Source organism: Pseudorca crassidens, chromosome 18, assembly GCF_039906515.1.
Source record: "Pseudorca crassidens isolate mPseCra1 chromosome 18, mPseCra1.hap1, whole genome shotgun sequence".
Lineage (NCBI taxonomy): Eukaryota > Metazoa > Chordata > Mammalia > Artiodactyla > Delphinidae > Pseudorca > Pseudorca crassidens.
Window position 1 is genome coordinate 25034339 of NC_090313.1, and position 18858 is coordinate 25053196.

At 32.5% G+C, this 18858-nt stretch overlaps 1 long non-coding RNA gene across 1 annotated transcript in view; it reads left to right on the forward strand.

Moving 5' to 3' along the window:
- The window catches only part of LOC137210859 (uncharacterized), a 34626-nt gene extending 19929 nt beyond the window's left edge, over positions 1 to 14697 (forward strand). The window contains exon 3 of the long non-coding RNA XR_010936753.1: positions 14534 to 14697. This is a non-coding gene — a long non-coding RNA (uncharacterized lncRNA). The remainder of the gene's footprint in view (positions 1 to 14533) is intronic.
- The last annotated feature ends 4161 nt before the right edge of the window (positions 14698 to 18858 follow it).

The window sequence follows — 18858 nt, forward strand, 5'->3', positions numbered from 1 at the left end:
TTATCAATTAGTATTTTATTAAATAAGATTTATTTCTGAGGTATATTTAAGGATTCCTGAAATAAAGTAATGCTTAAACTTTGAAATAATTACCATAGCAATAGTAAAATGAATGTCATTTTGTTATAAATAGTGGGGACATTAATTTTCTCTGCTTCAGCTTCACCAAATTCAAGATCATACACGTGAAGGCACAGGAAAAATTAAAAGTATATATTTCCTGCCTCATCTGGGATAGTGAGATAGTTATTCTGATTCTTGGTTAATTACTTTTCCAAATAAAGACATCTAAATGACATTTATTAATTTATGCATTGTTGAGGAGCCATTTCTGTACAGTGTAAACCACCTTTGTAAAGAGTTTTTAGAATTGTATAAGTCATGCCATAAATTATCATTAATGACTATAATAAAATGTGTTTGTAAGAGAGGCACGTAGAATGTGGGCAATATAGGAGAATTACATAAATATTGTTATGAAAAAAAGGATACATAGTTATGAAACAAAATTTGCAATTAAATTTTATTGTTTTGAATGTCTGCATCACAGAAAACATTTTTACAATTAATTTTAAGTAAATACTTCCATACATGTAACATGCATATTAAAAGTACATAGCATCATTTGTAGAATTTTTGCAAATAAAATGCATTTGTGTAAACACTGGCTAAATAAAGGAATAAAAGGGAAACAATAACCAGAAATCTACCTTCTAATTCTTTGCACTTACTTTTCTTCTCCCCAAAGATAACCACTATATGGATTTCGTGATGAATAATATTCTACTATATAATTATATGAGCATTTATTATTTTTAATTTGATGCATATGTAGATTGTTTTCACTTCTTGATGATTAATTTATCCTGCAATAAATCTTCTTTGCATGGCTGCAGAGATATGTCTGCCTATGTACCAATTTCTTTTGAATATGCACCTTCAAGTGGAATACTTAAGAGTGGGATAGGGTATGCATATGTAAAACTTTAGTAAAAACTGTCAGCATTAGTTCAAAACATTTGCAGCAACTTAGATTCCAATCAACAATATATGAGTGTTCTAGTTCATTTATATCTTTGCCAACACTTGATATTGTGTGTGTTTATATCTCTTACCTATTCTGGTGGATATGCAGTGATATATCATTATAATTTTTAATTTTTAGTGTTTTTCTGATCATTAATTAAGTTGATGAACTTTTCCTAAGAATTAATTGGTCACTTGGATATGTAATTTTGTGAAGTGACCTGTGCCTATTTTAATAATTTATTCATCTTATTTTAAATTACACTTCTAGATTATATGTGTGTGCTTGTATATACACACATGTATGTTTGTATATGTGTATATACATATATGCATGCATGTATCATTGATACAATATTTTGTTGGTTAATAAATATAACTAGCGTCTTCTTCTACTCATTTGCTTATGTTTCCATTCACTTAATAATATGCCTTGATAAACAAAAATCTTAATTTTAATATAATATAGTTTATCCTTTTTTCTTCATGTTGATCACTTTTTGTATCTTTTTAAAGAAATATTTGCCTATATCAAGGTCATGAAGTTTTTAAATTATGTTTTCTTCTAAAACCTTTACTGGTTTAGCATTTGAATTTAGTTATATTTCCCACCTTGGATTTATTTCTGAGTATAGTATGAGCTAAGGAATAAAAATTCTTCCCATAAGTTTATTTTATTGCCTCTTCATCATTTACTGAAACTATCATACTCTTCCCTATGCACTTCATTATCACACAGGTAATAAATATTCCACATGAATGAGGTTATTTTGTTCCAATGGTGATTTACCTGTTTGCCTGTTTATACCACCCTCTTGTTTCTTTTGATATATAGCATGACATATAGGAGTACAAATATTTCAACTTAATTCTTCTTTTTCAAATTTGCTTGGCTATTACTGGTTCCTTGCATTTCTGTACATATGTTAAAATCAGCCTTTCATTTTCACAAAAAATTTTGGGATTTTTATTAAGAAAAGATGGAACCTATATATTGCTTCAGGGAGAACTGACTTGAAGTAATATGAATATGACATGTTATTAGCTTTATTTATGAGTATTTGATACTTTTGATATAGTTTTTAATGCTGTCATCATGATCGTTACATAAAAATAAAACTTGTGTTTGTATATTGATCTATAATCTAACCAATGTGCTAAATTGATATATTGGTCCTATAGTTTATCTGTAATCTTTTCAGATAGTCTGTATATAAAATCAAGATGTATAAAGACTTATAGCTTTATTATCTCCATTCCAATTTTTATGTATTTCATTACTTTTGCTCATTTTCTCACACTGCCTTGGATCTGTAATAAAGTGTTAGGCAGAAGTGAGCATTACACCCAGTTTCCGAACTAAAAGGGAAGTTCTTTTTATTTCACTGAAAAGTATGGTATTTGTTGTAATTTTTTGTAGACATACTTTACCAAATTAAAGGTGGGTTTTTGTATTCCTTTTTTTGGGGGGTGGGGGAAGTTTAATGTGAAATAATAGTGTGTTTTATCAAATGCTTTCAGCATCAAACACCATTTATCTATCTTCCACCCTGTTCATACAGAGAATTAAAGTAATGTTTTTAATTTCTGGATGCTAAACCAACTTGCATTCCTAAAATCAACCATATATTGAGCACAATGCATTATCATTTTAATACATTGCCTAGATTCAAAATATTAATATTTGTTTAGTACTGCTGCACCGATGCTCACAAAATATTAGCCAGTGATATTCATCTGTGTTCTTAAAAGGTTTTGGCAGAAAGCAAATGATGGCCTCTTAAAACACAGTGGTAATTTTTATTTATTTTATATACTCCATGGAATAACTTATATGTTTTAAATTTTTGTATTCATTCAAAAGTAAAGACTTGTCTTTGTGTTGTTTCCTTTTTTAAGTAGGATTACAGTCAATTTTCTTTCTTTTTAAAAAAACTTTATTTACCCTATTTATTTTTATTTTTGGCTGTGTTGGGTCTTTGTTGCTGTGCACAGGCTTTTCTCTAGTTGCGGCGAGTGGGGGCTACTCTTCGTCGTGGTGCGCATGCTTCTCATTGTGGTGGCTTCTCTTGTTGCAGAGCACGGGCTCTAGGAGCACGGGCTTCAGTAGTTGCAGCACGTGGGCTCAGTAGTTGTGGTTTGCGAACTCTGGAGCGCAGGCTCAGTATGTGTGGCGCACGGGCTTAGCTGCTCTGTGGCATGTGGGATCTTCCCAGATCAGAGATCGAACCCGTGTCCCCTGTATTGGCAGGCGGATTCTTAACCACTGTGCCACCAGGGAAGCCCTCAATTTTCTTTTTAACTTTTAGTGACGTATTTATAATGATGTTCCCTTTGCTATCTTGATATTGGTAATCTGCACTCACTTCACATTTTTCTTTTTTTTTCAAATTTGTAAGGGGTTGATCAGGTTTTTGTTTTAGGCTTTCAAAATTTTACCAATTGGATTATTGATGTTTTTTACTGTCTAATTTCTTTGCCAAATTGTTACTGGATTTATTGAGAGATGTACTGATAAAAGCTCCCTATCTGAATGTGGATTTGTCTAGTTCTCGTTTTACAGGTATCCCCTTCATTTAAAAAGTTCAGTTTACATTTCTTTGCTTTTACAAAAGACCTTCGTTAGTACCTGTTTTCATTAACCAAAAGAAATCTGAAGGGGATTTTTTGCTTTTATGAAAAAAAGGTAATTGCTTCTTTGCTTTACACCATTTTGGCTTATGAAAGTTTTTAGAGGACTGCTCTACTTTTGGATATTGGGGAAAACCTGTATTTCTCTCAGTTTTTGTTTCATATATGTTGATATCATATTATCAGGTTCATATAATTCTAAAATTGTTATATATTTTCATTGAATGACCATTTTATCATTTTGAAGTATCCCTCTTTGGCTCCGTGTTTCTGTGACATAAATTTTTCCTTTTTTTCTTATTTCAGTATTGAAAGTATCTATTTCATGTAGCATACAGTTGGATTTTGTTTTCATCTAATCTGACAGTATTTTTTAAATTACAGTATATGATCCATTCTTTTTCAAGTGTGATTAAAAATGTTTGAGCTTCATATCTACCATTTACTTTCTAGGGTTCTTTTTTTTTTTCCTTTTTATTTGTTTTGATCTTTTTCTCTGTATTTTATTTTTTGTTCTCTCAATTAAGACTTTTGTTTAAATTAATAAAGTATTTTTATTACTCCATTTCCCTTTTTGGTTAATTATACATTCTTTTTACAATTCATTAAGTAAAAATGCTAGGGATTATAAAGTTCACCCCAATGTTCATTGCAGTATTATTTACAACAGCCAAGACATGGAAGCAACCTAAATGTCCATCAACAGAGGAATGGATAAAGATGATGTGATACATATATATAATGGAATATTACTCAGCCATAAAAAGGAATGAAATTGGGTCATTTGTAGAGACATGGATGGACCTAGACACTGTTATACAGAAGTAAGTGAAAGAGAAGTAAGTAAGAAACAGAAGTGAAATGAAAGAAGTGAAGTAAGTAAGAAAGAGAAAAACAAATATCATATATTAATGCATATATGTGGAATCTAGAAAAATGGTATAGATGATCTAATTTGCAAAGCAGAAATAGAGCCACAGATGTAGAGAACAAACGTATGGATACCAACGGGGAAAGGGGGGATGGGATGAATTGGGAGATTGCGATTGAAATATATACACTATTGATACTGTATATAAAATGGATGATCAGCTATACATATACATATATCAGCTCTTTTTTGGATTTCCTTCCCATTTGGGTCACCACAGAGCACTGAGCAGAGTTCCCTGTGCTATATGGTGACCCAAATGGGTAGGAAATCCAAAAAAGAGATGATATATGTATATGTATAGCTGATTCACTTTGCTGTACAGCAGAAACTAATACAACACTGTAAAGCAACTATACACCAATAAAAATTTTTAAAAAATGTATCCTAGACTTATTAAAGTCTTATTAAAAGTAACACATTTATGCTTTTCAGGAAAACACAGGAATATTCAAATTAACTTCCATTCTCCTTTCATGGTTTTTGTGTTATTTTCTCATGTATTTAAAGCCCCAGAATATTACAGTAAATATTCTTTTAAAGGTACTTGAATATGTACTTTCTCCTGTAATATTACCTTCACCTTATGTTTCTGTGTTTTCATCTGGCACAGTTATTCTATCTGAAGAACTCTTTCTAATATTACTTTTAATCTATGTGTTCCAACAATATATTTGTGATGTTTACCTGGAAATGCCTGTGTTTTATTTTATTTTATTTTATTGGAGTATAGTTGATTTACAATGTTGTGTTAGTTTTAGGTGTACAGCAAAGTGATTCAGTTATACATATATATATATATATATATATATATTCATTCTTTTTCAGATTCTTTTCCCCTGTAGGTTATTACAAAATATTGAGCAGAGTTCCCTGTGCTATAAGTAGGTCTTGTTGGTTATCTAATTTATATGTAGTGGTGTTAAGGCAAGTTTGTGTGCCCAACGCACAGTGAGGTCAAATAAACTGAAACGTTGGCGTTTGGAGCAGAGAAAGGTTTATTGCAAGACCGTGCAAGGAGACAAGGTAGCTCATGCCCCATAAAGCCTTGAGCTCCCCAAAGGGTTTTGGCAAAGCACTTTTAAAAGCCAGATGAGGGAGGGGGGTCACAGGGTCTGGGAACAGCTTGTGCCCAATTCTCTGATTGGTTGATGGTGAGGTAGCAGGGTGGTGTCACAGGGTTAACATTATCAGTCCTTAGGCTCCAGGAGGCCTGGGGCTATGTGTTCATGGTCATCAGGTAGTTAACATCTCCCATTTGTTGGAGAGGGGGAGGTTTTTTACATCTGCAAAACAATTTAGGAAGTTTGCATCAAATACTATTATCTAGATACTTCAGAGAGGAGCTAAAGCAGAGGATATGGGGAAGGCCTCCCCTCCAATGCCACATGGGGTCCTGCTCCATTACAATAGTGTGTATGTTAATCCCAAACTCCTAATTTATCCTTCCCCTTCCAAGTTTCCCCTTTGGTAACCATAAATTTGTTTTCTAAATCTGTGAGTCTGCTTCTGTTTTGTAAGTAAGTTCATTTATATCATTTTTAATTAGATTCCACATATGAGTGACATCATATGATATTTGTCTTTCTATGTCTGACTTACTTCACTTCTTTGAAAGATGTATAAAGGAATATACAGTTTTATCTTGGGGCTCATTTTCTTTCAGCTCTTTAATAATATAATTTCATTGTCTTCTGGCTTCCATTATTTTTCTTGAAAATTAAGCAACCAACCTTAGTTTTCTTCATTTGAAGAAACTCTTTTTCTCTGTTTACTTTGTTTTTTGGCTTTTGACAGTTTTACCCTGATGTGTCTTGGTATGTTCATCTTTTTATTTACTTTTCCTAGGTTTATAGTGCCTCTTGAATCTGTGGTGTGATGTTTTCTGTTTTGGAAAATTATTAGCAACTGTTTCTTTAACTATTGTGTCTGTGCTAGCTTTTTCTGTAACTCAAATTATACATCTCATATATACATGCATATATGACTTTATGTTTTTTTGGATTTTCCATATTTTTTCTCTCTTTATTAAAAAAAGGGTGGGGTTGGGATTCCATGCTATTTAATTATTATCTATAGTAAATACGTGTGGTTTTACAATTATTTGTAATGTCTGATTTTGACTGACCAGTTTGTTCACTGCATTCATTAGGAAACATTATGTAGTTTTTCCTTATGCCAGTATGCAATATGATAAAGCCTAGCAGTGGATGTTTTCTGTAACTCCAGAAACTCAAGGAGGATGAAAGATTTGTTTAACATTGTACAGTCTCCACATAGTGCAGTTACTGGTTTGCATTAATGCTTGAGACAAATTTTCTAAAAGAATGAATAACTAATAAAACTTTTCTGTTAGCACCATGTTCATATTGAAGTGGCTTCATTGTGTTTTTCCATTAATGTTATGTACAAAATTGAACCAAAGAAAGATTTTTTTAACATAAAATAGTAAATAAGCAATTAAATTATTTTTTTGAATGGTATTTTAGTATTATGTTTTGGAATACACATGTATATTTTGTTTTCTCTAAAAGTAATAGATCATTAGGTAAGAATATATTCATTTTGAAGAATTCTATTTTAGCAGACAATCTCTTCCTGTATCAGTTACCCATTATACATAACAAACCATCCTAAAATGAAATGCCTTAAAAACACTTTTTTTTTTTTTTTTAAATGATCCTTATTCCTTGGGTAAAGAATTGGGGCAGGGCTCAGCAGAGAAAACTTTTCTGTGCTCTATATAGAATTGCCTTGGGCAGCTCAGCTGGGATTGTGAGATCTAATATGGCCTTAGTGACATAGCTGTCCCTACAGTAGGCATGGGTGAAATTCTGAGCTCTCTTTTATGTTTTTTTATCCTACAGGGTTCTTTTTCCTTCATGATATTTCAAACTCCAGAGTCTCATCAGCAGTATTTCTAAACATTTATATAGTGGCTAGGATTTTAAGAGGGCAAAAATGGAAGTCATAAGGTCTCTTAAATTGTTGCCTTCCAAGTGGTCAAGGCTATTTCTGGTACATTCTTTTGGTAAAAACACGTCCTAAAGTCATATTCAAGATGAAGAGGAGTAGACTTCATTTGTTGATGGAAGAAGTGACAAAGTCATATTGCAAAGCAGTTTGCAAAATATGACAGATTCTTGCAGTCATCTTTGGAAACAAACTTTGAACACTGCTTTAAAATTTACATATATTATCATGCTTCTCTGACTTAAAAAATTCACACATGCACACAATACATATATATGTATGTATGTATATATACCCATAGGTATGTTTATATGGATATATTACATGTATATACACACACAATTTTCATTATTCTTGGCAGTTATTTTCCATAAAGTTGTTGTAACACTGAATTAGTGAATACTGAAACATTGCTTTATGATAAATACAGGGTTAGGTTCCTAGGATCCTCTGGTCAAAATATTTTCATGAAACAATCAATATACAACCTTGCTTTGTATGTGTTTCTGTTAAAAGGCAATTTATTCACTATACACTGTTGATTAACATGAAACTCACATTTAATACCACTATAACTTATGCGTGAATGAAACTTGTATAACCAGAACTAACCAGATTTATTTTCTCTATAAGGTACATTATAGTCTTCTTATACTTAGAACACTAGGTACTTCAGCACTACCATTGAGGACCATTTTAAACAGTGAAATCGCTAACACACACACACACACACACACACACACACACACACACACAGACTTGGTAACCATGTTACCATAAAAATTTTCAGATGTGTTCGGAATATTATTTAACTAGAATTAATTTGTCTATGATGGAGAATACTTATAACAGTATACTGATTCATATGATTTGTGATATTGTGTGATGTGAACTATATGTTAGATAGTTACAAAGAATTTACTAAAAAAACTAAAGCCAGTAGTCCTGATTTCAAGTTTTAGCCTTACGATTGTATCTTACTTGTGATATTTTTGCAATAAAAACCTGCACTGTTATGGTCAATTCCCCTTTATAACATTCCTTCAAAGTAATTATTTGTTCTGTCCTTAAACAAGTTCAGTGTTGTGAACCTTAGTGACTGCTAAGTCTTCCTTGAATAAGCATAAGAGGAAATTTTTTGTTATGCAATTATATTTAAAACAGTGTATCTTATATCAATTTTTGATAGCTAATTATGTTGACTCACAGCTTAATATCAGTCAAAACCCCCAAATATTTCTCTTAGTATATCTATTTTTTAGTACTGGAAAACATTTAAAATTATTTTTAATTGCATATATAGTAATCATTTTATTAAACTGTTATATAACCAGAGTTTGGTCAAATAGAGCTAAAAATAATATTAAAAAAAAAGAAGTCACTTGCTTTATGATCACAATTTTCAAATGGTGTAGGGAAAAATATTTAAACATGTAAAGCCACAAAAAACGAAAGATTTCTGATGCACCTTATCTCTGGAAGAAATCTGAGGATGAAACAAAGGTAAAACCCAGAAAACAAACAGACCTAGGATCTATGGATCAGTGGATACAATATAGAATATAAAAGGAAAAAATCCCCTGGATGTCAGCACACACTTTCAAACACTATGTGTAATCTGCTTTCTTTTGATTCATCAATTTTAGAAATTACCAATTAACTTTATATTATGATAGATGGGTATTTTTTTAAAAAGATCATCATTGAATTCTGTCTGGATTTTGATGCATCATTACTGTTTTCTACCTTTTATTAGCTATTGAGCATCTCAATGCTATTGTATTCCTATTCATTTTATGGTACCTGTACTTCCCCTTGGATACTTTTTATTAGAAAGGTGCTTTGACATTTTATGAAGATATCTCAGTGCAATAAAGGATTAATATCCAAACTATATAAGGAACTCCTACAACTCAACAGCAAAAAAAAACTCAGTTTAAAAATGGGCAAAGAATCTAAATAGACATTTCTCCAAAGATGAGTTACATCAACTTCAGGTAAACGTTCCCAAAGACGAACAATCAAAGCATCTTTTATTTGCATTCTGCCCTTTGTATTGCCTCCTCCCGAACAGGCTGAGTCAAGAAACTACTCATTCATGAAACTCTAGGAATTCTTCATATTCTGGGACATAGATATCTCTAAAAGTACATCAAGACTTTAACAGGTGTGTGCAGTAGGGATAATATGATGGGATATATTTTCAGAATCTCCTAATTTTCTTAAAACTGAAGTACCTAAAATGCACTTATGATGGAGGCATCATGCTGGACCTGTTGTTCCAATTCCTCTTTTACAATCACCCTCTATTAGTTTATAATAAAAGAGGATATCTTTTACCCACCCCAATCTTACCCTGTTGCATTTCCCCATGAATAAACAGAATTAAAATAGTTTTTAAATTTCTAGCATTAAAATATATTATATTAATATTTTAAATATGTCAACAGTTACATTCATGTAACCATTCATATTACAAAATTTCAGGTACCTTAGTTTTTCAAAATGTTCCAGGGACAGGTGAGGAAAATATTGGAATACCACTTCTATAGCTTCGATTATCCTACTTCAGTGAAGTAGGAAACAAAGTGGTTGTGGAGCAAGGAGGTGATAGGAAATTTTGAAGGTTTGAAAAGAGAAGTGAAACTGTAGTTGCATAAAAAGGGAATGTGAAAGAATTTAGGAGATAAAGACTGGCATCTCTGCTGGTCCTAAGTGTCTACCTGAGGTTGGTTCAGGAAATCAATAAATAGAGAACTGGCTTTATACAGATTTGGGGTTTTACTATTGAAGTGAATAGTAATAGCAATATGTAAGTTGAAAACAAATGTCACATGATGATTCTAAATATAATGATGTTAAAAAGTGACTAGATTAAATCATTCTTATGGAAGTTGTTTGTAAAATATCTATCATGATGTAAAATTAAGATACTAGCATTACTAATTAGGTTTACTTATAACGGTTAATAATATCAACTTCAAATAAAAACTACAAAATATAAAATTCCTTAAATAAATTTGTAAACACTGCATATGGCTATTTGTAAGAAAAAACTAAGAAATCATAGACTTACTCCTTCATTTCAGCTATTATATACTTTGCTGTGGATTCTATATAATTATAAGGATGAGGAAAATTTCAACAGTCAGCAGTGGGAAATGTTGAGACAAAGGGTTGTATAGGAATCCTAATAGAAACTCAAGTTGATTGAAGAGAGAAATCTGAAAGACTTGGAAGAATTTGTTTTATTTTTTAATTAATTAATTATTATTATTATTATTTTGCGGTATGTGGGCCTCTCACTGTTGTGGCCTTTCCCGTTGCGGAGCACAGGCTCTGGACGCACAGGCTCAGCAGCCATGGCTCACAGGCCCAGCCGCTCCGGGGCATGTGGGATCTTCCCGGACCGGGGCACGAACGAATGTCCCCTGCATCGGCAGGCGGAATCTCAACCACTGCACCACCAGGGAAGCCCTAATTTATTTTTTATTGGAGTATAGTTGCTTTACAATGTTGTGTTAGTTTCTGTTGTATAGCAAAGTGAATCAGCTATATGTATACATATATCCCCTCCTTTTTGGATTTCCTTCCCATTTAGGTCACCACAGAGGATTGAGTAGAGTTCCCTGTGCTACACAGCAGGTTCTTATTAGTTATCTACTTTATACATAGTAGTGTATATGTCAATCCCAATCTCCCAATTCATCCCACCCCCTTTTCCCCCCTGGTGTCCACACATTTGTTCTCTATGTCTGTGTCTCTATTTCTGCTTTGCTGATAGGTTCATCTGTACCATTTCTAGATTCCACATATATACATTAATATACAATATTTGTTTTTCTCTTTCTGACTTACTTCACTCTATATGACAGTCTCTAGGTCCATCCACATCTCTGCAAATGGCAGAATTTTGTTACTTTTTATGGCTGAGTAATATTCCAATGTTTTAAAACACATAATAAAACAGAAGAAAAGCAAATACAACCCTCCCCACAAAAGAACACAAAAATAAAACTTACTATATTACTTGACAGGATTGACTATATATAAAATTATACTGAGCACTTTTTGAACAATTGTTCATAATTGAGCAATGTTATCATAAAATATAAAACAATGAAAGAAATTTAGGCAATTTTAAACAGCCTATATAGTACAATAAGGAAAATATAAAGTACTACTTACTGAGTGATAATATTAAAAGAAATAATTTTCTTTTCAAACAAAAATGTTGACGTAACTATAGGCAGGGGAAGGGCTAAAAATATAAGAAAGCTATAATCCCCATCTTCTATAACAGGAAGTCAAATGACAATGTATAACATGGTAAGTGAAGATACAACAGTGAATGAGAACAGTTGAAACAATGAAAAGTACTGCCCCTGGAAAAGTGAGATGGTGTTTAGAGAAAAAGAGGCCAAGGAAATTCTGTTATTGATTTTTTTATAAGCTCATAGCACTATGTGACTTTAAAACTTTGTGCATTTGATTTCCATTTTCCTGATGATTAGTGATATTGAGCATCTTTTCTTGTGCCTGTTGGCCATCTGTATAACTTCGTTAGAAAAATGCCTATTCAGGTCCTCTGCCCATTTTTTAATTGGGTTTTTTTTTGATATTGATTTGCATGGGTTCTTCATATATTTTGGATATTAACCCCTTAGACATATCATTTGGAAATATCTTCTCCCATTCAGTAAGTTGCCTTCCTGTTTTGTCGATGGTTTCCTTCACTGTGCAAAAGCTTTTAAGCTTGATTAGGTCCCGTTTGTTTATTTTTGCTTTTGTTGTCCTTGCCTTGTCTAAAAGTATATTGCTAAGACCTATGCCAAAGAGTGTACTGCCTATTTTCTATTAGGAGTTCTATGGTTTCAGGTCTTACATTTAGGACTTTAATTCATTTTGAGTTTATTTTTGTATATGGTGTGAGAAAATGATCTAATTCCATTCTTTTACTTGTAGCTGTCAAATTTTCCCAACACCACTTATTGAAGAGACTATCTTTTTCTTATTGTATATTCTTGCCTCATTTGTTGTAGATTAATTGACCATGTGTGCATGGGCTTACTCCTGGGCTCTCTATTTCAATCCATTGATCTACGTGTCTGTTTTTGTGCCAGTAAATAAGTCAGACAGAGAAAAACATATACTGTATTTTTTCAGTTATATGTGGAATATTAAAAATAAAACAAAAGAATGAATATAACAAAACAGAAACAGACTCACAGATACAGAGAACAAATTCCAGTGGGAATAGGGGTGGGGGGATGGGTAAAATAGGTGCAGGGTACAAACTACTAGGTATAAAATAAATAAGTTACAAGGATGTAATGTACAGCACAGGGATTATAGCAAATATTTTATAATAACTTTGTATGGAATATAATCTCTAAAAATAATGAATCACTATGTTGTACACCTGAAACTAATATAATATTGTAAGTCAATTATACTTAAATAAGAGGAAAAAACTGCATGCATTTATTACTCAGATATAAAAAAACTTTAAAAATATAACTGAGAAAAAAATCCTTCAAAATATCAAATAAGTTGAACAGATAAAGTGAGATGAACTTCACATATAAAAGTAGTGAAAACACAAACCTATGTATATGTTCATTTACAGTGAAAATACCTGTGCCTATACAGGAAATCAATTTTGATGGCACGTCTGATGGTTCACAGTCCACATGAAAAGGCTAATAAAGAATAATGGATTCGATAATGGAAACTATCCGAATATTTGTCTCCCTGAAGTCTTTACAAACTTATAGATATAACACATACTTATCAGAGAAGATATAAAAATAAACTTTTTAATTTGTCGTTTGAAAATCATTCTTATAAACATGATTTCATACACTTTCGGAATAATATAGCATTCAGTTTTAAATTGTGATGAAAGGGAATAGAATGTGTTGCACTTCCTCTCCCTCAAGCAATTGAGGCAGATTATGACTACTCTTTTGGAAGTGATTAAGAAAAGCAGAATGAGTCACAAATGCTGGAAGTCAAACAGAACTGAGATGGTAAATTATTCCAGAGCAGATGTTTAAAGGAAAAGAAACCAACATTTGAGAGGAAAGAATGGGTATTAGAGAACTGGAATAGTTGTTTCAATGACCTTTCTTGTAGTCTACTTTTCACAGACACAACTTGCCGAATCACTGACTGAAAACAGTTGCTTTGAGTGGAGACATTTTAACAATCCTAACTACTGTTAATTCTAACGACTGAAAATATTTCTGCAGGCAGGTATTCTGTAATGATAATAACCACAAAATTATCATCAACAACTACTAGTACTATTTATTGACACCTACACCCAGAAGTACTTCTCATAAATAAGATTGAAATATTAAAAAATGATATCCCTAATTTTGTATATGAAGAAATAGAATTAGAGATATTATATGAGTCGTCCATGATTTTACAAATCACTTGAATAATCTCTGGAGACAGAAAATTCAGTTCTCTTTTTTCCCAAGATCCAAGCTTTCCACAGCACTATGATGCTTTATATAGTTAGGATAGTTCTGGTTTTGTTTGTTTATTTTGAGGCAGAATATTGTCAATAAAAATGTGTAAGTAAAAATCAAATTTTATTAATTATGAATACATGTTTGGGAGTAATGCAATGCCACCTAACTCACCTACCCATTGAAAACAAAACAAAACAACAAATTTGTGAGTATCTACTGTGGAAGGCAAAATAACGGGCTCCCCAATATATTCATGTCCTACTTCTCAATACATATGAATTTGTAAAGTTACATGACAATGGAGAGTTAAGGTTGCAGATGAATTAAGGTTGCTAATTAGCTGACCCTGAAATGGGGAGATGATCCTGGATCATCCAGCTGAGCCTAATATGATAACAAGGGTCCTTGTAAGAGGGAGAGGGAGGCAAAAGAGAAAGAACCAGAGAGACAGTATTGTGATGAACATTCAATGTTGCTGGCTTTGTAGATGCAGGAATGGGGCCGTGAACCAAGCAATGTGGGCAGCCTCTCAAAGCTGGAAAAGTCTAAGAGGTGGATTCTCCCCAGAGCCTCTAGAGAAAATGCAGCTCTGTCTGTGGACACCTTGGTTTCACCTTTTTAGACCCATTTTGCACTTTTGACCTCCAGAACTATAAGGTAATACATTTGTGTTATTTTAAGCCACTAACTTTGTCACAGTTTTTTTGTTTTGTTTTGTTTTGTTTTTACAGCAGATATAGAAAATGATTATAACTACTGCAGAGGAGGCAAACTTTACCTCTACCCATCTTAGGTTTTCAACTGGTACTCTAGCAAAAAGATTAACAAGAGAAAAACAGTTTATTAACATGTGCAGTACACATCATGCAGAAGAAACATAGACAAAAAGGTAAATGAAAAGTGGACTCATAAGTCCGTTTTATATAGCATCTTCAACAAAGAACAATAAATTTGTAGAGAAACAACAGGACAAGGGAAAGCAGGCTTCCAAGGGTGGCTATCTCTGAGAAGGTACAAATATGGGAGGAAACTAATGGATAAGGCTTGTTTGCAGATTCCTTGGCGCCATCTCTGGGGCTAATCGGAGTCTGTCTCCAGTAGAAGGTAAATTTATACCCTGCCTTAGGCAAAAAAGGGGAGGGTAGAAAGAGTTTTTCTTGCATTTGCTGCTTCTTAATTGCATTCAGCTCAAAGTATTTTTTAATGTCAAAGAGGCATATTTTAGGGTAACATATTCTAGCTGACTTCACTAGTATATCCTGGTATCTTCTCTAGGTGTTAGTAATAGACTATTAAAACAGAAGAGGCTACTTGCCCTGTAAGAGTTGAAATTTTAGAAGTTATTAAAAGAAAACTAAAGAAACAAGCAAAGAAAACAAAACAAAAACAAAATTAAGTTGATAATATCTATGAAGGGAAAAGCATGACGTTGGGAGAAAAAGAAAAGAAAGACCTAATCAAATAGGTCTGCAGTTTTCAAAGGGCTAGAATCTGTCAGAAAACAACACAGGCACTGGTAACTATAAAAATTAGGAGTTAGATACACTCAGAACATTGTAAAAGAACATTTCCAAGATAGAACAGTAAGTTCACAAATTGTGAAGAGCATTTTCTAAAGTTCTCAGAGTATAGAATTATAGCATTTTGACAAGAAAGAGCTTACCAACTGGAAGGGTGTAAATGTTGATTTTGGAAAAGCAGTTGAATGCAGATTACACAGAAACTTGTAGGCCACCGTAGGTAGTTTAGAATTTATAAAAAGCACAGTAAAAACTATCATCCAACTTAAAAGAGGTAGTGACATTATCAAATATAAACATTTTTAAGATGATTTCCTGCTAATGGGTAATGCTGGATGGAACATGAATAAAAGCAGTGTTGGAGGAGTATGGTGGTTTTGATTAGTTTAATTGCAGTAATATAGAGAGGATTAAATTAAAATGAGATAGGGCAAGAAGAACTGCTAATAGTACTAATGGAATAAATGGGGAGGTGAAAAATGGAAAAATTATGAGTGACTATTAGGTTTCTAATTTAATTGGATAAATGCCAATGCAATTTACTAGGATGAGAGAGATTTGCTAAGAAACACTTTTGGGAAAAAAGTATGAAGTTCCATTTTAATAAATTAAGTTTAAGAGGACTAAGATAAATCTAGATAAAAATATTAAGTAAATTATTCAAAGCATGGATATACACACACACATCTATAGGTATATGTATCAATATATATATACAGACATACACACATACATGAAACATGCATACATATATGCTTGACCTTTTGTATAAAATTTAATGAGTTAGTCCACTGCCTTTTATTTGGGATTTTTAAAATGTAAAATACTTTAGCAATGTTACTGATATTAATTATTAATATAATTTGTTGAGTATATTAATAATGGATTCTTAAGGTTATAGTTAATGAGCTATTGTCATGATGTTGGTGAATACAATGGATCATCTATGGGGAAAATGGATACAACTCTAAGTGAAGTCTAAGTTAACATTTATTGTTACAGGAATCTAAAACAACAGTTCTTAGAACCAAACACAAAACAAAAACCAAACAACATTTTTGATATCATAGGAAAGTTTTTCTTGCTGTTTCTTAAAGAGATTATAAATATATATATATATATAATTAGATGTTAAGACAGACAAAAAATTAAATTTAAATTAAATTATATGGTAACTGGTATGTAAATATTCATTAATATGCTTCCTTTTCAATCCAAAAAAACACTAATTGTTAAGTGCTTTGAAATCTCAAAAGCATTTGTGTCCTGTCAAGTTTTCTGCTATTGACATGTGGCATATGTGTTAATCAAATTTCATCAAGGCTAAATTAAAGATATTTACGGCTTATGATGATAATTATATCTGTGGAAATACCGACCAGAAGCCAGGGAGATGATCAGTGTAGATTTGTATGTAAAACCACAAGAATAGATGAGAGGACTCACAAAGTGTAAAGAGAAAAGAAAGGAAAACTCAGGAATGGATCCTATGGAGCTTCATGTTAAGATACTAGGTAAAGCAGATACTAGGTGGGAGGAAAACCCCAAGAATCTAGGGGTATTTCATCTAAGATATGATCACGAGAGTCATTAACTGTCTCAGATAACAGGTTGAGTATGATGAGGACAGAAATCTATATCAAAACATAAATCCCAGATTTCATTCCCTATGATGCAAAGACTGAGGAACTTCCCATAAGTGACAATAGGAAAAGCCAGATTGTTGATTGAATGCAGGGCCTGGGCTTCCCCAGTTTAGAGCAGTAGGTGAAAGCTCTTTTGAGACTGGCTTCCAGTGCAGACAGCAATTAGGCGTTTGCCTAGCCTAAAGAGAGGATGCAGAGACACCTGTGCAAATGGAAACCAGGACTGATGAGTGACTTTTTAAATAATCATTAATTTATCAGTCTCATTTCTGAATTCCATAACAATTTTCTCTAGGAGGGAATAATTTATGGCTTAAGATAATATTCTTAACCTAGAAAAATGGAAGAAAAATTTCAATAGTTCTTCACTAAATATAGGCTTAAATTATATCCCTATTTAAAAATTCAGTATTCACAATTCCATCCTGGCTTTCACTGAAAACGTATTCTCCTATTATCCTTTACATGGATTTTGTAGCTATCAACTAACTACAAAATCATGTGTATTCTTAATCAAGCTTGACATCCTCATTTTCTTTGCTAACTACCTGAACACTAGTCATTTTAATAAACCTTTTAAGTTGCAGTGTAACCTTCATGCAGAAAAAATCACACTAATGATAAATGAGCTCAGTGAATTATCTCAAAGTGAACCCATCATTGTAAACAACACACAGGATCAACAAATAGAATATCACCTGCATAACACAAAAGCCTCTTTATGCCCCTTTCCCATCACTATGTCCTGCCTCTTCTCTGACAAACCCAGTATTAAATTCTAATGCATGTTTACAAGTTTTGAGCTTTATATAAATGGAATAATAGAATATGTAATATTTTGTATCTACCTTCCTTCAACCATTAAGTTGGTGAGTTTCATCTGTGTCATGTCAAGTAGCAGTGTTTTCACTTATTTTTATTGCTGTACAGTTTTTTCATCTTATGATTATACACATTCTACTTAAATTTGTACAACTGCAAATAATGCTGCTATTAATATTTGTGTACATTATGAAAGTGTATGTATACATTTAAACTAAGATACAAATATCTGAATGACCAGACATTAAAAGATTCGGGAGAAGGTATCCCTGGCTGGAAACCATAAAATCAAGAAGGTCTGAATATAAGGATAGTTGGATATAATCATAAAACAGAGCGCACACCTAATCACAATGGGGAGAGTGATAGGAAATAAAATCATAAAAGAATACAGGACCCAGATCTTGTATGTCTCGCTATTTATGACAATTGAGTTTGAATTTCAATGAGAGATGCTGAAAGATTTTTAAACCACTTTACTGAAGTATAATTGACATATAAAAATTAAAATTAATTTTAAAAAAGCTGTAGTTATATGATGTGATATGTCCAGGTGAAAAATGTTCATGATTTGTTTTGCATTGTTACAGTGGAGATGAGGATAAACTGAATTGGTTCGTGAGTTATTGTTGATATATTAGTTGGTAGGGGAAACATCTGAAGAAGGAAAGAAGAATCAGAGACAACTCTGAAGTTCTAAATTGAGCAACTAGGCAGATGTGGCCCCTACTTTCCAAAGACTGGAGGAGGTTCGGAATTGGTGATGGGCCAAGAGGGAAATCAAAACAATTTTTTTGGATCACTTTGATATGAGGAATAATGCC